Below are 26068 nucleotides of genomic sequence, written 5' to 3'. Positions count from 1 at the left end.
GCAAAATACTCACTTTGTGTAAATGATCTTATGATATGGCTATGGTTTGGCAAGAAAAGGGTTTGTAAATGATTAGCCATTGGAATGGCCAATCAAAGTCATATTTGATGTTATGTATGTTTAAAATGCTATTTAGTCCATGAAAATCTATAGTAAAGTAAAATTTTCCATAAAACAGAATCTGACGGCAGCAGTGATGTAAATTAGAAAACTCACTAAAAATAGTAGAAATGGAATTAAATGATGAGTAAGTTATGAAATTGAATCTTGATGAGTCTATTTTTATATGGATGGAACAAAACAGGTATATGAGTTATATTTTGTGAGATATTTAAGTTTTGGTGGAACAGGGCAAAGTGATCTCTGTATCCCCTGTTCTGAATTTAAAAATTCACTATAAATTTTAGAAAAATAATTAGGAGTTTTATATTACATGTATAAAATCATTATTGAGTCTAGTTTTATAAGAAACAAACAGAATAGTCATTGAAACTCTGTACATGGAGATATCTGATTCGTAATACACAGGGGTCAGAGTAGTCGAACCCTAAAACATGGGAGAATTTAACTAATAAACTGTACTAATTGGCTCAACAAAAAATTCTAGAAAAAAATTAAAAAATATATATATGAGTCTAGTTTCAGGTAAAATTTACGGATCTTAATTTTGAGTTTCGAAACTCGAGATATGAATTTTTAAGCGACTGTGATGTAGTTGGCCAGCTTGTCTGGAAATTTTAAAAATAAATTGTTTGAGCTGTTAAATTAATGAACTAAGTTTAGTAACACCTCAAGCTCGACTCTGGCGACGGTCTCGGGTGTGAGGGCGTTACATCAGCACAAATTTAATATCACATGGCCAAGTCACACGCCCGTATGCTAGACCGTGTGGCGAATTTAATTTTCACATTTAAGGTGCAGACTTCACACGGCCTGGGCACACGCCCATGTCCTAAGGCTGTGTCCTCCACACGGTTGAGACACACGGTCGTGTCTCTGCCCATGTGTTTATGATCGCGTGATTTCGTGATAGGTTTTAAATATTTATAATTACTCGTTCTTGAAATTAACTGTTACCGCGACCTAGGCAAGTGTACCTATCAAACAGTAGTATAGTTTTAGCAAGACCGGATTGTCGAACCCAAAGGAACTAAAAGTACTAATAATGATTGTCTTTTTATTTTCTAGCCTAAGAATAAAGAGGTTTTTGTTTTAACTAACAAATTATCTAAACTAAGAACTCACAGAAAATAGAATTAGGAAATTGCTTTTGGGAAAATCGATTAAATGAAGGCAATACCTAAGGAAAAATCCACCTAGATTGTACTTGTTATTCTGGCTCCGAATCAAACAATTTATTCATTTAACTTGTTCCGTAGAGACCCCTAAGTTATGTTATTATCCCTATTCAAGACTAATAACGTCTAATCCCTAGATTGAATAACCGAGACTTTTCTCTAATTAACACTCTAGGGTTGCATTAACTCGATCTATGGATCCCCTTAATAAGTTTCACCCTAATCCGTCAAAATCTTGTCACCCTATGTCTAGGCTTATCTTGAATAAGAGCTTATCTTGAATCAGTATCCTAGGATATCAAAACAATAATTAAGAACACATAATTAAGAACAAGTTAAATATTTATCATACGATTCAAAAAATAATAACAAGATTCGTCTTAGGTTTTATTCCCCTTAGGTATTTAGGGGTTTTAGTTCATAACTAAGCAAGAAAACATCTCAGAATAATAAAGAATACAAAACATAAAGAAAACCCAAAACTCCTGAAGGGAAATTGAGGAGAGATCTTCTGTCTTGATGATGAATCCAGCTTCTGAGATGGATTAATCGGCTTTCTTGGGGGTAATTCCTTGCCCCCTATTCTGTGTGTCACTTTTCTTCCTCCTCTAGGGTGTATTTATAGGCTTTGGAATGCCTAAGAGCCCTCAAAATTAGCCATTTCCGAATTGGACTCAACTTGGGCTCAGCAAGGACACACCCGTGTGACTCGCCCATGAGCTATTACTTCAGGTCGTGCTCAAGCCTACCAAATTGACACAACCGTGTGGTCCGCCCGTGTAAGGAGGTCCAGGCCGTGTTGATTTTGTACTTTGGCCCATTTTCTCCGTTTTTGGCCTGTTTCTCGTTCCTTTCGCTTCCCTATGCTCTCCTAGGTATAAAACATGAAATTAAAGCATTAGGAGCATCGAATTCACCAATTCTAATGGGAAATCATCCATAAAATGTGTTAAACATGGGGTAAAAATATGTATAAATTACGGTTTATCAAATAGCCCCACACTTAAGTATTTGCTTGTCCTCAAGCAAAATTCTCAACTCATAATCAAAATAAATTCTTCTCAACTTATAATTTCTATCAATAATATCTCAAATTAATCCATAGGTAATCATACATTGAGAATTCAACTAAAAGAACATAAAAGTTTCAAACATTTGAAGTTGAGCATTTTATTCCGAAAACATAGGTGTCTCCCCTCATCTAAGTAATTATCTTCGATTCAGAATATCACAGAGTTTCACATCCTCACTAAAGAATCACTCAAATCACTCGAGGTGTTTAAGGACAATAAATGAAGCACTCAATAGTCAATAATGAAATGTCATTACCATAGACTTGCATGAGAATCATATCTCCACCACTATAATTTTAGATGATACATCAATCAAAATGTCTTTAGAGGGTTGTAATAAGGCTTGGTTAGGGGGTGTGGTCACAAGCTGAAAGAAAGGGTTAGAATCGAGATTGAATTGGAAAATTGCCTAACTAGAAAAAGAGTTAATCATCACTTGCGTACAACAGAGCTTCTTTTTAGAATATGGAATTACTAATGTGTATACATAATTTTTTTTAAGAACAAGTTAAATAACATAGAATAACTATTAAGAACAAGACATAGCTAAGCAATTTGTTCAACTCAAATATTGACAAAAATAGGGGTTAATTTAGGGGATTTCAACAATAATAGGTTAAGGGTTAATATTAAGGGTAATAAAAGAAATGGCTTGTTAGGTTCAATGGGCTTTACTAGGGGTTGATTGTGGAGGTAGGCTTTTCATGTCATGAGTGGGTTAATCCTAAATGCCTTAATCATTTTGACATATCAAATCAAATGGTATGGTCTCGACATGCATAATCAAGCAAATTCTAGAATAACAGTTCAATACTGACGCACTCCAAGCAATAATAAAAGTGAGCATGAAAGAATCAATAGATGCTCAAAAGGCTCAAAAATCTCACAAAAATTGTAACACCCCTTACCTGTATCCAAGGCCGGAACAAAGTACGAGGCATTACCAGACTTAACCATACAATAGACGAAAACCGGGCCATAAAATTTTATTTAATTCAAAACTTTTCGAACGCATGCATAGACTCATATTTAAAGACATATAACGTGGCATAAATGAGCACTTACACATCCATAATCGTGCAATAACATGTCTTTCACTTTAAACATATTTGCTTACCAACCCTATATATAATATACATTCTTACATTAACTAGAACTAGACATGCTAAATCTTATTCTCATTTTATACCATCATAACGTAGTTACCAATTTGTCTATTAAACATCCATATTCAAGGCAACATTACTCATTTCCATTTAATTTATAATCCACTGGCCTACATTTAACTTACCTGATGTATTACCAATCATGCATAACAAACAAAGCTAACTATATCATCACATCAAAACATAGGACATGGCATGATTAATTAAATTTATAAACCATAATGGATAAGGACCACATCTCATGATCATATACGATAACTAAATGCAGACTGATACGTGTGGTCAAAATCATAATAATAATACATATCACAAACCAACTTCCTATACATGCCACTCACTTGATATTTCTAATATTTGAATTAATTCTCCCAAAAATAATAGTTTGATAGTGTGATTTTGCCTCCGACGATCTCCAACCCCGAGCCGACCTGCCAGTACTAAAGAAATGGAGAGGATTGGTAAGCTTTACGCTTAGTAAGTCCATATGAAATTAATAAGCAATTACTAACATGCTTTTCAAGATAAAACACTATAATTGTACAATTACACATGTTCAGGTTAAGCTGTTTTATCGAGTTACACTTACTAAATCATTTATATCTGAAGCTAAAAAACTAAAAATTTAGTTTTGTTAATTTTCCTTGAAACTATATTCATATACCTTTCTCCAATAAACCCATAAAATTTCCAGAATTTTTGGTTTAGCCAATTAGTACAGTTTATTCATTAAAGTTTCCCCTGTTTTTCTGTCCAACAGTTCTGACCTCTCTTCACTAAAAATTATTTATCTCATATTTCGGGACTCGAATGATGTTCTTGTCCATTCCTCCTGAAAGTAGACACATTGAAGATTCTCTTAATATAAATTATAACTCATAATTATTTTTTTAAAATTTTTAACAATTTTTCCAAGTCAGAACAAGGGATCTTGAATTCATTCTTACACTGTCTCACAAAAATTAGAATATCACATAACATAGAACTCTTTTGCTCCCTATGTTTCTTTTATATGAAAATAGACTCATTAATATTTAATTCCATAATTTTTTTGGAATTTAATTCAACTTACACAATTTTTTGTGAATTTTCAAAGTCATGCAACTGCTGCTGTCCAACATTGTTTTACTACTAAAATTCACTCTTACATAATTTCAATTAATCCATTTTGTCTTATCAAAGTTCACTCAAATATCGAGCACATTGCTCATAATTTTCATAAACATATACCTGCACTTATTCATCATATAATAATGTTCACATGTATTTTTACTTAATCGACTTTCCCGTTGAACTCTTCGGAATAATAATTGATACTCAGTTGCCTGCACATATTTTCACACTTGTAGATAAGGCTATCTAGTACGCATAGTAGCCTGCACTTAGTACTACACATACGACCAATTATCCGGTGCACGTAGTAGCCTGCACTTAGTACTACACATGTGACCAATTATCTGGTACACGTAGTAGCCTGCACTTAGTACTACACATACGACCAATTATCCGGTGCACGTAGTAGCCTGCACTTAGTACTACACATGTGACCAATTATCTGGTACACGTAGTAGCCTGCACTTAGACTACACACGTGACCTCACAATAGATCATTCTATCGTTTCTATTCCAGAGGCTCAACCGGGAAATTCCTCACTTTCCAACATGTTACAAATTTATTCATATTCCTTTTTCAATTTACAACAAATAGTTATTCTATAGGCAGCCACATTTCATATGATAACAAAATATAATAAAATAAAAAGAATCGATAAATTATTTACGTACATACTTGTCGAAATCTCATCAGGTACAACCGTGTAGCAATTCATACAACCTAGGTAATAGTAATTTAACACTCAATTCATGTAACAATAATTTTCCATTCAATTTCACATGACACAACAAGCATTACATTTTCCATATCATACATACCATCCATCAACTTCTCTTAAACATATTAAATCATACAATTTATGCCATATCAATAGATAATTACAATTCATGCATGGTATTGCATTATTATTAACACACGAACTTACCTCGATCTAGAAACAGTAATTTACCATTTTAGTCCATAACATTGTATTTTCCCGATTTAAGCCCAAATCTCGATTTCCTTCATCTATAATATCACATTTAGCCTAATAATTAGTCACATTATTTATATGGGTCCAAAAATCATATTTTTACAAATTTGCATTTTGACCCCTAGACTTTCGCATATTTGCACTTTCGCCTCAAGGTTCGGAAATTAAACTTCATCCTATTTTATTATGTTTTATGAGATGCTGATCATTTTCCGCTTCTATTGCAACATCAAATTCTCACTCTAATATGTATTTATGAACATTAGGTATTTTTACCGATTATGTCGTTTTACTCGTTTTCACGTAAAATCACTTAGCAAAAGTTGTTTAACACAATGTCAAGCTTCATATTCTACCATTAAATATCAAAATACATGCATGTCATTCATGGGTAAATTTTTAAACACAAACCCTAGCTCAAAATAATGGTAGAAATAGCTAGAACATGTTACCGGGACTTTAAAAATGTAAAGAACATTAAAAACGGGGCTCGAGATCACTTAGAAATGAGCTTGTAAAGCTTGAAAACCCTAGCCATGGTGTTTTTCATGAAAAATTCGGCCATGAGGAAGAAGATGAGCAAATTTGGCTTATTTTGTCATTTTTAATTCATTTAATTACCAATTTACTAAAATGCCTTAATGAAAAACTTTTAAAAACCTATCATACCATGTTCATTTTTGTCCACAAACTTCAAAATGGTCTAATTACCATTTAAGGACCTTCAATTTAAAAACTCATAACAATTAGACACTACTAACATGTAGAACTCAACTTTTGCACTTTTTACAATTTAGTCTTTTTGACCAAATTGAGTGCCCAAACGTCGAAATTTTCGAATGAAATTTTCACGAAATCATTCCGTCAAATCGTAGACCATAAAAATATAATAAAAATTAATTTTTCTCATCGGATTTGTGGTCCCAAAACCACTATTCTGACTAGGCCCAAAATCAGGATGTTACAAAAATTATGACTTTTTGATGTTTAAAACTTGTGAATTCCTACTCAAAGTAATACCTAAACTTTGGGGAAACAACCTAATATTTTAAATTCTTAAAGATCAAATTATCATGCTTGATTCTCTAATGTCTTGAAGTTTAAACAATCAATGCATAAATGCTTATGTTTTAATTCAAGATATATCAACAAAAATCATAAACCAATCAAAATTTATCCTAAATATAATATGAGAGCTTTTCAAGAGAACAAGGTAGTCATTCAGGGATTTTTCTGATAATGAAATAAATATCCCCCCACACTTAAGACGTACATTGTCCTCAATGTACAAAGATAGATATTAGAGTATAAAAATAAGATATGGAGAGAAGTGAAACTTCCTGTATGATGAATTCCTCAAACTGGAGGTTTGGAGAGTAATTGATTCGAGAGTGGAGAAGGATACTCCGACGGTTGTAGAGGTTCATTACTCCATAAGTCCTGCGCCAAAAGAATATTATATCTAGTGGTAGCTATGGTCTTGGTCGATCAGGACATGGCAGTCGTGGAGAACCTTTCTCGGTGGAGGTTTTAGTTCCTATGCGATGATGAGCTGAGGAGCTCTATATAACTATGATAAAGTCAGGAACTTTTTAGGGGATATTAGGAAGAAGAATTACTCATAAAGAAATAATCGAAATTGATAATTAAAAATAAAATTCTAAGATCAACTAAAAATAAAAATAAAAAGTAGTTGTAATAAAAATGAAAAACATAAAATAATAAATAAATGTTTTTTAACATCTTCATCGCTGGATGGTTCGCGAGGTGGGACTGGCGATGAAATGTGGAGGTGCTGACAAATCTGGTGTAGAGTAGCATCAATGTTGTCAAAACGTTGAAAACACTGTTGCTCGAATCAAGTGAGGCGCTTAGAGATGTTAGCATATGAAGCCGCTGCATGAACTGGACGAGAGTGTGGTGGTGCCTAAGTCAGTGGGTCCTCGTGCTGTGGAGGGACATCATCAGGAATGTCCTCGTAGGCTTCCTCCTCGGTAGATTGGGCGAGACGATACTGGGGAGGGTAGGTTCCTCGGCGCCTCTCGATCATCCTCATGCTAAGCATGCTCGAGATATCTTGTGGAGACATTTGGCCGATGATGGTAAAGGATGATTCTTGGGCCGCGGTGTTGAGGAGCCCGAAGTGTCGAGCCAACTGAGTCACGTAGGGGCCAACGGAGATGACCCCCTTCTGATGCCACTCCGTCTGGTGTTGAATCGTGAGGGCGATGAAATAAGCGAGGTCGATGACATGCCCATGCGACATGCACCATAAGAAGTAGGCGTCGGTGAGTGTTGACGAAGCCGAAGCTCTCTCGCCTCCCTGTAATTGTGTGAGCCAAAATGGCGTGTAGGTACCTTAGAGAGGGAGGGAGAGCCGATGCCTTAGAGCGGCTGGGATTGTAGGCGGCCCCACCTGGTACTAGTGTGTCCCAGCATCGTAAAGGAGAACAATGGATGTGGCGGTTGAGAGCATGTAAGTCATTCTCCTCTTTGAACTTCTCTATATATAAGCCCAGTGCAGCACCGAACTCTGGGATGCTTAGCTGGCGGACTAACCCGCCTAGGCGAAACTGGACCGTGCCGAGATCATCATAGTTTGTCATTACTGTCTGAAGATGGAACGTTGAGCATAGTTCCATCGTAAGTTCGAGGTATGTTGGCTCAATAATCCCAAAGAACAGCTCCCAAGGGTCGGTGGTTAGGAGGGCCCGAATTGCATCAGCCAACTGAACTTGTTCTACGGTAGCCCAGTCGATGCAGCGGCCCGCAATTAAAGGTTAGGCTTGAAGGATTTGGAAAAGTTCTTCTTGGGGCCCTCAGGGAAACTGAATGAGAGGGTGACGAATTTCCATGGTTGGACTCGCGGAGGATGACGTTCCCTTCCTTTTCTTCGAAGCAGGGACAGCGGCCTTCTTTCCTCATGAAGACGACATTAAAAGCTTGTAATATAAACAATAATAGTAATAGATAAACGAATAATAATAATAGGTAAACAAATTCGAAGAAGTAAAAAGTCATGAATTTGAACAATCTTATTTCAGCCAAGACTACTGATATAAAGCAAACTCAACCACAATAACAATAACAATAAGAATGAGAATATAAATGTAATGGGTATGAGGTTTTCCTAATCTCGATTTAACATGGAATGTATGATAACTAATCCTAGGAATGCAAATTAAATTATAGACATTGATATGGTAATAGCATGAGAATAAGCATAGTAATGTCATGACTAACCTAAGAATGCAAATTAAATGATAGAATAATGAGCAAAATGAAGAATAGTTCAAAAGATATTAAGATTATATTGATACTAAGTATTAGAAATAAGTAAATTAGAAGTGAAAGGAGTAAACAAACGCTAGGGGAGAGAGATTGAGCGTCAAAAATGGAGTGGGAGCGGCGCACGGGTGTGGTAGGGAGGGCGTGTGGACTTGCAGCAGCTAGGGTTAGGGTTTTTGAATGGGGAAGAAAGTGAATAGTGCAGGGTATTTATAGATCTTGGGGCACACGGCTAGGGAACACGCCCGTGTTCCCCAATTTTCAGCCCGTGTGATTCACGAATTTTGAAATTGGGCGCGTCTGACATTTAATACACGTCCGTGTTCCTTAGGCGTGTGGGTGCACACGGCCGTGTCTGGCATTGTTCGCTTCTCCCATGCCCGTGTATGAAAGCCCCACGCCTGTGTTCATTTGATAGGTTCGACCATGGGTGTTAGACACAGGCGTGTCACACGCCTGTGCTGTTTTAACAGGTTCGCCCACAGTTCTTCCACACGGGTGTGTCGCACACTCGTGTTTGTTTTGGCAGGCTCGACCACGGCCATGTCGTACGGCCGTGGCATTTTATCGTAGCCCGTGTTTGGGGAAATCTTTGCCCTGTTTTCACACGGCCCTACGCACGCCCGTGTGCTTGGCCGTCTCTGTGGAAAACCTGTATTTAAGTGTTCTGTTAGTAAGTTAGATGTCGAATACTAAATTTTAAAAAATTTAATACAGTTAGTGCTTGGGTTGCCTCCCGAGAAGCGCTTATTTATAGTCTAAGCTCAACTTACCTCTCCGTTGAATGATCATGGTGGTTTGAGGAGTTTATACTCCTCATTTCTGCTATCAATCTCATCAAAATAAGGTTTTAAATGTGTGTTGTTTACCTTAAAAGTGCTGAACTTGGGATGACTCACCTCGATCATACTGAATAGGAAAATGCTGAGTACCGTAAGAGGGATTTCTTCATTCGGTGTGGTAGCGACAATGTGGGGATCTGCGGCATCTATTAAGACTCTATCTCCAACCTTAAGTTGATTTGGAAAGGTATTGACCTCGTTCCATCAAAGATTTAGTTTATCAGGTGTTCTCGGTTTATGCGTCCGCCATTCATCTAGCTCTTCGATTTGTAGCCTTCGATCTTCCTGAATAGGTCCTCTATTATTGTTTGAGAATGACTCATGTACTTCCTTCAGACTCATTTCCTGCAAAGAAGGTTGTACTATATTGTCAATTTTAGTAGAATGGGTTAATCGATCACCTTTAATTTCTGATGTGCTTCCAGAATTGCGAGCTTAAAGAGTGATTGTTTCATCTCTCGCACGGAGTGTGAATTCACCTGTGCCAACATCAAAAATCATTTTAGTCGTTGCTAAAAAGGGCTTTCCTAAAATTAAAGGAGTGTTGCTATCCTCCTCTATGTCTAGAACAATAAAGTCAATGAGAAATATAAATTTATCAATTTTAACTAGTACATCTTCAATAATACCCCTAGGGAATCTTATAGTTTTATCTGCTAATTGAATGCTCATCCTAGTCTGTTTGGGTTTCCCGAGACCTAGTTGCTTAAACATTTTATAGGGCATGACGTTAATACTAGCCCCTAAATCAGCTAATGCATTATTAACATCTAAACTACCAATTAATCAAGGAATCGTAAAACTCCCTGGATCTTTTAGTTTGTTTGGTAGCTTATTTTGTAGAATAGCTGAGCATACTGCGTTTAGCTCCACATGCGACGCCTCATCCAACTTTCGCTTATTTGCTAAAAGCTCCTTTAAAAATTTCATTGCGTTTGGCATCTGCGATAGGGCTTCAATAAACGGTCAGTTAATGTGTAATTTTTTTAAGAGTTTAAGGAATTTACCAAATTTTTCATCTGAGCGGTCTTTCCTTGTCGCGTTGGGGTATGGTACACGAGGTTTATATTCGACGTTCACCAATTTGTTTGTATTGTGATCTACCTCACCTTGACCTTTGCTTACCACAATTTCTTGCCTCGGTTCTGGCTCAGGCTCAACAAATCCTTCTTCATCTTGAATATTAATTGCATTGAGCTGTTCCCTTAGGTTGGATTCAGTATTACTTGGCAAGCTACCTTGTGGTTATTCAGAGAATAGTTTGGAAAGCTGGCCTATTTGAGTTTCAAACCCTTGGATCCACGCTTGTTGATTTTTAAGTGCTGTCTCGGTGTTCTGAAAACGGGTTTCTGACACTGATATAAACTTTGAGAGCATCTCTTCAAGGTTCAGCTTCTTTTCCTGATGGTAGGGTGGTCGTTGAAAACCCAGATGATGTTGTGGTCTTTGATTTCCTTGACCGCCCCACGAGAAATTGGGGTGGTTCCTCCAACCTACATTGTAGGTGTTACTATATAGATTGTTGAGGTCGAGGATTATTACCCATGTAATTTAATTGCTCATTATCCATGTTGTGGCCATAAGGTTGGTATTCCGAATGGTTTGGTTCACCTCCACTTGCTTCGTACAGCATTACTAGGTAAACCTGTGAAGAACTAAGAAAACCATCCATCTTTTTATTTAGAAGTTTTACCTGGTTTGACAGCATAGTAACCGAATCGACGTTATAAATGCTTGCTGCTTTAGTTGGCTTAGTCCTCATGACTTGCAACTGATAGTTATTCAGTGATATCTCCTCTATAAACTCATTGGCATCTTCAGGTGTTTTATTGTTGATGGTTCCGCCAGCAGCTGCATCAACCATTTGTCGAGTCGAAGGATTCATGCCATTATGAAATATTTGAACCTGAAGCCAAAGCGGTAACCAATGGTAAGGGCACCTTCTCAGTAAGTCTTTGTATCTCTCCCATGCATCGTAAAGTGTTTCTAAGTCCATCTGCACAAACGAAGAGATATCATTACATAATTTAGCCGTTTTAGTCGGCGGAAAGTATTTGAGTAAAAATTTTTCTGTTATTTGTTCCCAAGTAGTAACTGACCCTCGTGGAAATGAGTTCAATCACTATTTAGCTTTATTCCTCAATGAAAAGGGAAACAACCGAAGACGTATGGCATCATCAAAAATGCCATTGATTTTAAATGTATCGCAAAATTCCAGAAAGCTTTCTAAGTGAACGTTGGGATCTTCATCCTGCAAACCGTCAAACTGAACAAACTGTTGTATCATTTGAATTGTGTTAGGTGTCAGTTCAAAAGTATTTGCAGCTACAGCAGGTGTAACTATGCTAGATTCGGTTCCAGTTAAAGAAGGTTTAGCATAATCATTCATAGTGCGTGGAGTAGGATTTTGATTAACCGCAATTGCAAGTGGTGCATGATTGCCTTGGTTTTCAGCCATCTCTTCGGTTGGAGGTTGAGTATCGCCCTCTTGCTCGTTCTCTGTGTATCTTAAGCTTCGTCTTATTTTTTTTGGTTTCTACGAACTGTGTGATCGATTTCTTCGTTAAAAAGTAGTGGTCCTGACGGGTTTCTTCTACTCATAAACTATAAAAACCTGCCAAGAGAAAGAAAAAGTAAATTAATAAATAATAATAAAAAATTAAATTACAAGAAAAATAAATGGCTAAAGTAATAAAAATTGAGTGTTCCTAATATCTTAGTTACCCAGGAACGGCGCCAAAAACTTGATCGCGTTATTTCATGATAGGTTTTAAATATTTATAATTACTCATTCTTGAAACTGACTATTATCGCGATGTAGGCAAGTGTACCTATCGAACAGTAGTATAGTTTTAGCAATACCGGATTGTCGAACCCAAAGGAATTAAAAGTACTAGTAATGACTGTCTTTTTATTATCTAGCCTAAGAATAAAGAGGTTTTTGTTTTAACTAACTAATCATCTAAACTAAGAACTCACAGAGAATAGAATTGGGAAATTGATTTTGGGAAAATCGATTGAATGAATGCAATTCCTAAGGAAAAATCCACCTAGACAGTTCTTGTGATTCTGGCTCCGAATTGGACAATTTATTCATTTAACTTGTTCCATGGAGATCCCTAAGTTATGTTATTATCCCTATTTAAGACTAATAACGTCTAATCCCTAGATTGAATAACCGAGACTTTTCTCTAATTAACACTCTAGGGTTGCATTAACTCGATCTATGGATCCCCTTATTAGGTTTCACCCTAATCCGGCAAAATCTTGTCACCCTATGTCTAGGTGTGCAATCAACTCCGCTTAATTATGACAAATGTACTCTTAAACAGGGTCTATTACTCCTTTGAATAAGAGCTTATCTTGAATCAGTATCCTGGGATATCAAAACAAGAATTAAGAACACATAATTAAGAACAAGTTAAATATTTATCATACGATTCAGAAAATAATAACAAGATTCGTCTTAGGTTTCATTCCCCTTAGGTATTTAGGGGTTTTAGTTCATAACTAAACAAGAAAACATCTTAGAATAATAAAGAATACAAAACATAAAGAAAACCCAAAACTCCTAAAGGGAAATTGAGGAGAGATCTTCAGTCTTGATGATGAATCCGGCTTCTGAGATGGATAAATTGGCTTTCTTGGGGTAATTTCTTGCCCCCTATTCTGTGTGTCCTTTTTTTTCCTCCTCTAGGGTATATTTATAGGCTTTGGAATGCCTAAGAGCCCTCAAAATTAGTCTTTTCCGAATTGGACTCAACTTGGGCTCGGCAGGGACACGCCCGTGTACGATTACTTCAGGCCATGCTCGAGCCTGCCAAATTGACACGGCCATGTGGTCTGCCCGTGTGAGGAGGTCAGGCCGTGTTGATTTCGTACTTTGGCCCATTGTCTCCATTTGTGGCCCGTTTCTCGTTCCTTTCACTTTCTTATGCTCTCCTTTGTATAAAACATGAAATTGAAGCATTAGGAGCATCGAATTCACCAATTCTAATGGGAAATCATCCATAAAATGTGTTAAACATGGGGTAAAAATATGTATAAATTACGGTTTATCAGTTTACTACCATGCATACTGACTTGTAAAACTAGGGTGCAATAGACACATGACCAGGCTACCCGCCCATGGGGCTGACCGTGTGTCACACAGGGCCTAGACACATGCCCATGTGTCTACCCATTTAGAAAACTTTGAGGCTATTTTCCAAGCCTTCTTGTCACCCTTAACAACCCTAACACACACTCACATGCCAATGGTGGTTGACAAAGCATAAAAGGGTTACTTAGACATCCATAGTACTCATGCATGATAAATTCATATCGGGTTTACCCAATTGAGACTCCTTGACTTGTCAAGTTCATTCGATACATTTCTTACCTTTATTAATATAGTGACCATACCAATTGGCATCATTTATCCATCAAGCATAAATTTCACATTTTATCAACCATTTGGCACACACGACAAAAGTAATAACACATCTCATGCTTGGAACAATATTTAGGGATTTTAACCCAATAATCAATATGAGCCATATTTCATCGTCACATACAAAATGGAATACTATACTAAAAGGAGCCATCACTTTGGCTAACAAATATGACACATATAACAAAATACTAAGTCCCCTATACATGCCATACTTAAATGTAGTAAGCTAATTACACCCCAAAAAAATTGTTGATAGTGTGACTCAAGCTCCGACATTCATGATCCCTGAACTAGCTTGACAATGCTAAAAGAAAAGGGAAATGAGGGAAGGGTAAGCACATGGCTTAGTAAGTTGCATGTAAATAATAAACAACATAAGTCAAGATATTCATGGATTAAACTATTATCAATTATCACCACAATATCATACTACACACATGAACGTAGTCAAAATTGACATTAAATATCATTAAACATCAAGCTTATCTTACTTCTTTCTACTCATGCTAAATTTCCCATCATGAATCGAGTTCAATACTCATGAGTTTTACGTACATACCTATACCATACATTCTTACTCATATCACTCCACTCCTTAACCCATCATCTTGAATGACCCGTTGAACCACCGGAATACTAAAGGACACTCGGGATTGTCATACACCAATTAAAGTACCAATGTCATGTCCTCGACATAGTCTTACATGAAACCACATATCATCATCGATTCCATGTCCTAGACATGGTCTTACAGTGACACATGTATCATCGCTGATGCCATGTCCCAGACGTGGTCTTACACTGGCACATATAACATCGCCGATGCATGTCCCAGACATGGTCTTACATTGGCACATATATCATCACCGATGCCATGTCCCAGACATGGTCTCACACAAGCACATTTATCATCACCGATGCCATGTCCCAAACATGGTCTTACACAGCTACATTTATCATGGTTTCATGACATCCAAGTCTTAAGTATTCCTTTGGGTCACCCGGGCTTCTAAGACACGAGGCTATCACTAAATTTTCAGTGGTTCATCACAAGTCAATTTGATTAAAGCATACATACATGTATCATATAATGTCAAATATTAAATACGTAATATTGGAGTTGTTGAATTACTTACACACAACTTACCTTGGTGCAAAATATGGTAAATTTACGATTTAGTCCATAACCTTACCTTTTCCTCGGTCAAGGTCTATCCCTCGTCCCTCTTGATCTATAATATCACATTTAGCTTATTTAATACAAGCATTATTCATTTCAGTCCAAAAATCATGATATGGAAAAATTATAATTTTGCCCCTAAAATTTTAAAAAATTACAAAATTGCCTTTAAGCTCGTAAAATGAAAAGTACCCGTTTTTCTCATTATTCAAGCCTAGCCGAATCATTTTCCCTCTTATACCAACCCAAAATTTTCATTTATTCACAAATTTAGACATAGTTTCTACTATTTTTACAATTAGGTCATTTTTATCAATTTCACCAAAAACCACCTAATAAAAGTTGTTTATCACACCTCAAACCTTTATATTCTTCCATTAGACATAAAAGCACAAGCATATCATTCATGGGTATGTTGTTGAACTTGAACCCTAGCTCAAATTAATGGTAGAAATAGCTAAATCGAGCTACAAGAATTTCAAAAATATAAAGAACATTAAAAACGGGGCTAGAATGCACTTACTTTGAGCTTGAAAGATGAAAGATACCCTAACTATGGCTTCTTGTGAAATTCGACCAAGGAGGAAGAAGATGGACACAAGTTTTGACTATTTTTCCCTTTTAATTCTTTTTGATAAACCGTAATTCATACATATTTTTATCCCATGCTTAGCACATTTTATGGATGAATTTTCCTTAAAATTGGTGAATTCGATGCTCCTAATGCCTTAATTTCATGTTTTATACTTTGGTGAGCATATGAGAGTGAAAGGAATGAGAGAAACAGGCCAAAAACAGAGAAAATGGGCCATAGTACGAAATCAACACGGCCTGGACCTCCTCACACGGGCAGACCACATGGCCGTGTCAATTTGGCAGAATCGAAGCACGACTGACACTGGTGGACCTCCCGTGCCTATTTAATAGGCTTGACCACGGCCTTAAGCAATCGCACACGGGCGTGTCCCTGCCGAGCCTAAGTTTAGTCCAATTCGAAAAAGGCCAACTTTGAGGGTTCTTAGGTATTCCAAAGCCTATAAATACACCCTAGAGGAGGAGGAAAAAGGACACACAGAGATGGAAGGAGGGAACTGCTCAAGGAAAGCCAATTGACCCATCTCAGAAGCCAGATTCATAAGGACATGTTGAAACTGTGCCATGCCCAAGGAGAGGAGATATATGACGATGATTCCAAGATAGGCAAAATAAAAGCTGAATTGAACTTCGATGAATCTTCCCAAAGACAATCAGAATATGAGGAGATTAAATGGAAATATGATTTTAAGCAAAAACCCTCTATTGAAAAACCTCCCAAACTGGAACTCAAACATTTACCAAATCACTTGGAATACGCATTCCTTGGAAATAATTCTACATTACCAGTTATATTGCGTCTAACTTGCAACCCAAGGATAAAGAGGAATTAATTCAAGTATTAAAAGAACATAAAAGGCCATAGCTTGGAAAATTTTTGACATTAAAGGGATCAGCCCTTTCTTTTACACCTACAAAATTTTAATGGAAGATGAATATAAACCAGTTGTGCAAGCTCAAAGATGACTGAACCCCAACATGAAGGAAGTTGTTAAAGTTGAGGTAATTAAACTTCTAGATGCTGGAATTATTTATCCTATTTTTGACAGTTCTTGGGTAAGTCCAGTGCAGGTTGTTCCTAAGAAAAGAGGCATGACTCTGGTAGCTAATGAGAAGAATGAACTAATTCCAACTAGGACAGTCACAGGTTGGAGAGTTTGCATTAACTATAGGAAGCTAAACAATGCCACGAGAAAAGATCACTTCCCCTTGCCATTCATTGACCAAATGTTGGAAAGACTATCAGGGCACATGTACTACTGCTTCTTGGATGGACTATTTGACTATTTTCAAACCCCAATAGCTCCTGAAGATCAGGAAAAAATGACATTCACATGTCCATATGGTACATTTGCTTATCTAATAATGCCCTTTGGATTATTTAATGCTCCTGCTACGTTTTAGTGATGCATGATGGCCATCTTTGACGAACTCGTAGAAGATATCATGGAGGTATGTATGGATGATTTCTCGGTATTCGGTAACTCTTTCCATCTTTGCCTTAAAAATTTAAAACGAGTTCTAATAAGATGTGAGGAAACTAACCTTGAACTTAATTGAGAAAAATGTCACTTTATGGTTCAATGAGGTATTATACTAGGACATAAAATTTCTAGTAAAGGGATTGAGGTTGATAAGTCTAAAGTCAAAATCATTGAAAAATTATCTCCTCCTAGTTCGGTTAAGGCTATTAAAAGTTTTTTAGGACATGCTGGGTTTTATAGAAGATTTATTAAAGATTTTTCTAAAATAGCTAAGCCTTTGACCAAATTACTAGAAAAAGATATGCTCTTTAATTTTGATCAGGAATGTTTAGAAGCATTTAATACTCTAAAGGAAAAATTGATTAATGCACCAATTATAGTAGCACCTGACTGGAATTTACCTTTTGAACTAATGTGTGATGCGAGTGACTTTGCAGTAGGTGTAGTTTTGGGACAGCGAAGGGACAAGCACTTTCAACCTATTTATTATGCTAGCAAGACTTTGACAGCTGCACATGAGAACTACACCACCACAGAGAAAGAATTGTTAGCTGTGGTTTTTGCATTCGATAAATTTAGGCCATATCTAATATTGTCTAAAGTTTTCGTTTATACTGACCATTCTGCCCTTCGCTACCTGTTAACTAAGACTGATGCAAAACCTCGACTCATTCAATGGATTTTGTTATTGCAGGAATTCGACTTGGAAATTCAAGAGAAAAAGGAGTAGAAAATCTCGCAGCTGATCCTTTATCCAGGCTTGAAAATTCAAGTACTAAAGAGCTAGATGAAGTGGAAATAAATGATTCGTTCCCTGAAGAATAATTTTTTGCTATTTCTGACTCGGAGGTACCTTGGTTTGCAGACATCGCGAATTTTTTAGCCGCTAACGTTATCCAAAAAAGGTTGACACATCAGCAAAAGAAACAATTCTTTACTGATGTGAAAAACTACTTTTGGGAAGATCCTTTTATTTTCCGTATATGTGCAGATCAAGTTATTCGGTGGTGCGTTACAAGAACAGAAGCACTAAAAATCTTGGAACAGTGCCCTCAGGACCAGCTGGAGGACAGTATGGTGGAAATAAGATCGTACATAAAATACTTGAATCAGGTTTTTATTGGCCCACCTTATTCAAAGATGCCAACATGTATGTTATTTCTTGTGAAAAATGCCAAAGGATAGGTAATATCTCTAACTATGATGAAATGCCTCAGGCATATATGCGTTCAGGTGAAATATTTGATGTTTGGGGTATCGACTTCATGAGTCCATTCCCTAGTTCATTTAGAAATAAATACATCTTAGTAGCTGTCGATTATATGTCTAAATGGGTTGAAGCTCAAGCTCTGCCTACAAATATGCTAGAGTAATGGTATGTTTCCTTAAAAAACTTTTCTCTCGATTTGAAACACCTAGATTAATCATCAGCGATAGGGAGACTCATTTCTATAATGCCCAATTTGAAAAGACCCTCAAGAAATATGGAGTTTACCACTGAACAGTTACCCCTTACCACCCTCAAACTAGTGGCCAAGTCGAAGTGGCAAATCGAGAACTTAAACGTATCCTGGAAAAGATAGTAGGATTAAACAGGAAAGATTGGGCAATGAAAGTAGATGACGCATTATGGGCCTATAGAAATGCTTTTAAAACCCCCATAGGAACATCACTATACAAACTTGTTTATGGAAAAAGTTCATCTACCATTCGAGTTAGAACACAAAGTATTCTGGGCTATAAAATTTCTAAACTTTGATCCCAAACTTGCAGGTGAAAACAAGTTTATGCAGTTGAACGAGTTAGACAAATGGTGAACCTATGCATATGAAAATTCAAGACTATACAAGGAAGCAACAAAATGACGCCATGATGCTCGGTTAAAACAAAATAAACAATTTGAAGTTGGAGATCTTGTACTATTATATAACTCGAGACTCAAATTGTTCCCTGGGAAGCTTAAATCACGATGGTCAGGTCCGTTCATAGTCAAAATAGTTTTTCCATACGACACCATAGAAATAAGTCACCCATTGCAAGGTACTTTCAAAGTAAATGGACATCGCCTCAAACCTTACAACGGTGAGAAATGTAAAGATGATAAGGAGGAGCTACTACTCCATGAATTTCCTTAAGTATGCTCACATGGTAAAGTCTAGCTTAGACTTTAAATAAGCTCTTCTCGAGAGGCAACTCGAGCACTAACAATATTACTTTCTTTAAATTTTAGTTTTTAAAATCTAACATATTAACCAAATTATTGAACACAGGCTTTTCAGAACCACACGGTCAGGCACACGGCCGTGCGACACGGCCGTGTGAAAACAGGGCAAAAATTTCTTCCCTAACAAGGGATGCTATAAGTAGCTACGACTGTGCGACATGGTCGTGGGCGAAACTGCCAAAATAACATGGGCGTGAAACACGCCTGTGTTTTTAACCCATGGGTAAACCTGTCAATTTAACACGGGCGTACATCTGCATACACGGGCGTGGGAGAAGTGAACAGAGATTGACACGGTCATGCAACATGGCCGTGTACACCAATGCGCCTAATTTCAAAAATTACGAACTGCACGGGCTGAGCTTAGAGCACAAGGGTGTGGCCCAGGGCCGTGTGCCCTAATTTCTCTATAAACACCTATTATTCATTTTATTTTTATCTCTATAATTTGAAATTATTTGTTTTTTATTTCCTTTTAATACTATTTTATCCTGAGATTTTACAATTTTTATTCTTCGGCTATTTCATTACGAGTAATTATGCTTCAGTATACCTCTTAAAAAGTTCCTGATTTTATCACAGTTATAAAGAGCTCCTCAGCTCATCATCACATAGGAACTAAAAACTCCACTGGGAAAGGACTTATGGACTAATGAACCTCTGCCACCACCGGAGTATCCTCCTTCACCCTCACACCGATTATTCTCCGAAACTCCAGTTCAAGGAAATCCATTCATCACTTAGGAAGTTTCACTTCTCTCCCTTTCTTATTTTTTCTTTTTTGCATATCTATCTTTGTACATTGAGGGCAATGTACATCTTAAGTGTGGGGGGTATTCATTTTTATATCAGAAAAATCCTTGAATGATTGCCTTGTTCTCTTGAAAAGCTCTCATATCATGTTTAGGATAAATTTTGATTGATTTATGATTTTTATTAATGTATCTTAAATTAAAACATAGGCATTCATGCATTGTTTATTTAAACTTTAAGACTTTAGAGAATTAAGCATGATAAGTTGATTTTGAAGAATTAAAAACTTTTAGGTTGTTTCCTCAAGTTTAGGTATTACCTTGAGTTGGAATTCACAAGTTTGAACATAAAAAAAAGCCATAATTTTTGGGAGATCTTGAGCCTTTAGAGCATCTATTATTTCTTTCATGCTCACTTTCATTATGAGTGCGTCAGTATTGAATTGTTATTCTAGAACTTGCTTGATTATGCATGTGAAGACCACACCATTTGATTTGATATGTCAAAATGATAAAGGCACATAGGTTTAACCCACTCACTCCATAAAAGCCTACCTTCACAATTAACCCTTAGTGAACCCCCTTGAACCTAACAACCCATTCATTGATTTATCCTCAATATTAACCCATAACTCATTATTGTTGAAATCCCTTAAATTAATTTGATCCCTATTTTTGTTAAGATTTGAGTTGGAATAATTGCTTAGCTATGCTTATTCTATTTCGTAATTTGACTTGTTCTTAAAAAAAACATGTATACATATTTGTAGTAGTGATCTTCTGAGCTAAAGAAGTTAAATTCCATATTCTGAGAAAAAGCTCTGTTGTACGCAATTGTTGACTAGTCATTTTTCTAGTTAGGCAATTTTTCAATTCAATCTCGATTCTAACCCTTTCTTTCAGTTTGTCACCACACCCTCTAACCAAAGCCACGTTACAACCCTCTAAATACCTTTGATTGATGTTTCATCTCAATTTATAGTGGTGAAGATTTGATTTTCATGCAAGCCTATGGTAATGACTCTTCATTATTGACTATTGAGTGCTTCATTTATTGTCCTTAAACACCTCAAGTGATTTGAGTGAATCTTTAGTGAGGATGTGAAACTCTGTGATATTTTGAATCAAGGTAATTACTTAAATGAGGGGAGACACCTATATTTTCATGATTAAATGCTCAACTTGGAATGTTTGAAACTTTGATGTTCTTTCAGTTGAATTTTCAACGTATGATTACCTATGGATTATTTTGAGATATTATCGATAGAAATTATAAGTTGAGAAGAATTTATTTTGATTATGAGTTGAGAATTTTGCTTGAGGACAAGCAAATGCTTAAGTGTGGGGGTATTTGATAAACCGTAATTCATATATATTTTTATCCCATGCTTAGCACACTTTATGGATGAATTTTCCTTAAAATTGGTGAATTCGATGCTCCTAATGCCTTTATTTCATGTTTTATACTTAGGTGAGCATAGGAGAGTGAAAGGAATGAGAAACGGGCCAAAAACGGAGAAAATGGGCCAAAGTATGAAATCAACACAGCCTGGACCTCCTCACACAGGCAGACCACAGGGCCATGTCAATTTTGCAGAATTGAAGCACGACTCACACGGGTGGACCACATGCCTGTCCCTATTTAACAGGCTTGACCACAGCCTTAAGCAATCGCACACAGGCGTGTCCCTGCCGAGCCCAAGTTTAGTCCAATTCAGAAAAGGTCAATTTTGAGGGTTCTTAGGCATTCCAAAGCCTATAAATACACCCTAGAGGAGGAGGAAAAAGGACACACAGAGAGGGAAGGAGGGAACTGCTCAAGGAAAGCCGATCGACCCATCTCAAAAGCCGGATTCATCATCAAGATTGAAGATCTCCCCTCAATTTCCCTTCAGAAGTTTTGGGTTTTCTTTATATTTTGTATTCATTATTCTTCTGAGATGTTTTCCTTTTTAGTTATGAACTAAATCCCCTAAATACCTAAGGGGAATGAAACCTAAGACGAATCTTGTTATTATTTTCTGAATTGTATGATAAATATTTGACTTGTTCTTAATTATGTGTTCTTAATTCTTGTCTTGATATTTTAGGATATTGATTCAAGATAAGCTCTTATTCAGAGGAGAAATAGACCCTGTCCAAGAGTACATTTTTCATAATTAAGCGGAGTTGATTGCGCGCCTAAAGATAGGGTGACAAGAGTTTGCCGGATTAGGGTGAAACCTAATAAGGGGATCCATAGATCGAGTTAATGCAACCTTAGGGAGTTAATTAGAAAGAGATTTCAATTATTCAACCTAGGGTTAGACATTGTTAGTCTCCAGAGGGATAATAATATAACTTAGGGATCTCCACAGATCAAGTCAAATGACAAGTGAAGTCTAGGTGGATTTTTCCTGAGGAATTGTCTTAATTCAATCGTTTTTCCAAAAGTAATTCCCCAATTCTATTTTCTGTGATTTCTTAGTTTAGTTAATTAGTTAGTTAAAACAAACCCCATTATTCTTAGGCTAGATAATAAAAAGATAGTCATTACTAGTACTTTCAGTTCCTTTGGGTTCGACAATCTGGTCTTACTAAAACTATACTACTGTTCGATAGGTACACTTGCCTTCATCGTGATAATAGTTAGTTTCAAGAGTGATTCATTATAAATATTTAAATCCTGTCACGAATATCACGATCACTTTTATTAACTAATGGACCAAAATGCCCTTCCATTATAACTTTGATATTTTATCCCTCCTATGTCCATTTTTGTCCATAATGACATATAATGGTCTAATTGCCAAATAAGGACTTCAAATTTCAAATCTCATCACAATTAAGCCCTTAAATCAACTTGAACACATATTTTTCAGTTATTGCAATTTAGTCCTAATAACTCAATTAGACACCTTATCGGTAAAATTTCTCATCGATATTTTCACACAGGCATGCATATATATCATGGACCTCGTAGCATTTATAAAATAATTATTTCCATCTCAGATTTGTAGTCTCGAAACCATTGATCCAACTAGGCCCTAATCCGGGATGTTACATCACCCATTCAAATTATCATACTTTCATATGGCATTCCACACCAATTTCATGTTTATTTATCATCTTTACCAATTTACCTTCAAGTTACACATTTTAACCACATTTATTGCATACTTATTAACCATATCACAATCATCAAATGTACATGCCAACCATCACACTCATCAACCACAAACGACCATAACCATATTTAAACATCAACACATTTGCATGCATGCATCGATAAATAGGGTTACAACCTAGAATAATCAATATGAGCCACCTCTCATGGCCATATACAAAATAATCATGATACCATCATGAGCCAACACATTTTGCTAATCAATATGACACATAATAAAAAGGCCAAGTCCTTATACATGCCATACTCAAAATAATAAGGCTAGCTATACCCCAAATGTTCAATTGATAGTGTGATCGTGCCTCCGACATCTTCCGATCCCTGAGCTAACTTGGTGAAACTATAAGAGATGGAAAAGAAAAGGGGTAAACATAAAGCTTAGTAAGTTCACAAGAAAATAATATGCATCATAAAAAAACATAAATCATGCATTTAACATAACGAACATAATCTTTCTTTTTATCAAATCTCATGAATTTATTTCTCATATATATATATATGTATACATGTTCTTACCACAAGCTCATCATATTTCATGTCATTCACATGAGTTCAATGTACATACTTGTGCCACTTGCACATAATAACTTACTTTTTTGTCTTGAAGCAATCATTAAGATCGCTCATTGAGCTTCTCTTAAACTACCCGTTTAACACTCAAAATATTATCGGATACATCAAAAACTTGCACCTAAGTGCCTTATATGTAGCCAATGCTACTCCATATCTCAGACCATATGTTGCTCGCTTACGAGCTACTCACGAGACTGCTCATACAGGCTAACAGGTATCTGCAACACGTGCCGAACTACCTCACCATTAATAACATATATGAGGCCAGTACCCGAACGTCAAAACATGTGTCATACATATCACGAACTTAGACCACAACTCAATGAGTTGGGATGTCACGTATCTCATGAACTCAGACACAACTCAATGAGTTCAAATTACATAATTCCTAGTGACATGTCACTTGTATCCTAAACTATTCCTAAGGTTCAAACGAGATTCTTTGATACCACATTTCTATCGAACTTGCTCATAACGTTGATTTCGTTACTCATAGCACCAATCACATACTCATGGAATAATCAAGCATACTCGTAATAATAAATAAGCATTAACATTCACTTGATATCAAAGTAATAGAAATATGACATAACATTTTATATGAACTTACCATACGTGCAATATTAAAGCATTCAAAGTATGGGACATGTTACATTATTTACAAATGAACTTACCTCGATACAAAAATGATAGAAACGAGCCTAATCCTCGTAAACCTTATTCTTCTCCTGTTTAAGACCTGAATCACGTTTTACTTGATCTATAATGCCAAATTTAACTTTCTCAATACACACAATACTCGTATTGACTCATAACATATACTTTGGTAAAATTACCCTTTTTACCCTTAACTTTTCACTTATTTACACTTTAGTCCTTAGGCTCGTAAAATGAAATGCATGCAATTTCTTGGTTATCCAAGCCTAGCCGGTCCATATTCTACCTCATATCAGCCCATATTTTCCTTTATTTCACATTTCTACTACTCATTTTTACACCTTTTACAAACAAGTCCTTTTTAGGTGGTTTTACTAAAAGTCACTTAGTAAAATATGTTTATCACACATCAAACATTCATATTCCTCCATTAAACATCAAAATACAACCATGTTACACATGGGTCAAATTTCATACATGAACCCTAGCTCAAAATAATGGTAGGAATGGATAGATCATGCTTCAAGGATTTGAAAAATGTAGAGAACATAAAAAACGGGGCTAGGGAGCACTTACAATCAAGCTTGAGAAGTTGAAAACCCTAGCTATGGAACCCTTGTAAAATTTGGCTATGGCTTGAAGAAGATGGACAAGATTTTCACTTCATTTTCCCTTTCTATTCTTTTATTTACCAAATGACAAAAATGCTCTTAAGGGCTTTCTTTCAAAATTTTCCTATTCATGCCCAATTTGTCCAAATTTTTAGAACCTAGTCTAATTGCTATTTAAAGACCTCTAATTGATAATCCAATGCAATTTCTTGCTTAAAGCTCCTAGAACACAAGTTTTGCAACTTATTCAATTTAGTCCCTAAAGTTAACTTGGACATCTTAGGCATAGAATTTATTCATGAAAATTTTACACAAGCATGCAATCATATCATGAACCATCAAATAATCATAAAATAATTATTTCTATTCTGGATTTGTGGTCTCGAAACCACTGTTCTGACTAAACCCTAATTCGAGATGTTATAATTACGAAAGCAATTCTATCAGTGCTCGTCCAATGACATTGTTAAGTGTGTTACCCTTATAGGGTATCCTTAATCTCTTTGGGGTAATATCCGTTCTCCTAATATGATCCTATTTAACTTATGGTAACTATTACATCTTCCTTTTATGAAAAGTCGATTACTATAAAATAGTAATCAAGTCATTCATCACAAAGACGAATGACCCGCGACCACATT

The 26068-nt window shown here is 36.2% G+C and overlaps 1 non-coding gene across 1 annotated transcript; it reads left to right on the top strand.

Annotated features, from left to right (window-relative positions):
* The first annotated feature begins 11673 nt into the window (after positions 1-11673).
* LOC121230136 (small nucleolar RNA R71) lies at positions 11674-11780 on the top strand. Its single transcript, XR_005928088.1, has one exon. It is a non-coding gene; the product is annotated as a small nucleolar RNA R71 (small nucleolar RNA).
* The last annotated feature ends 14288 nt before the right edge of the window (positions 11781-26068 follow it).

This window comes from Gossypium hirsutum, chromosome A05 (assembly GCF_007990345.1).
Source record: "Gossypium hirsutum isolate 1008001.06 chromosome A05, Gossypium_hirsutum_v2.1, whole genome shotgun sequence".
Classification (NCBI taxonomy): domain Eukaryota; kingdom Viridiplantae; phylum Streptophyta; class Magnoliopsida; order Malvales; family Malvaceae; genus Gossypium; species Gossypium hirsutum.
The sequence above is the reverse complement of the archived record's forward strand: the minus strand, read 5'-3'. Positions and strand labels throughout refer to the sequence as shown.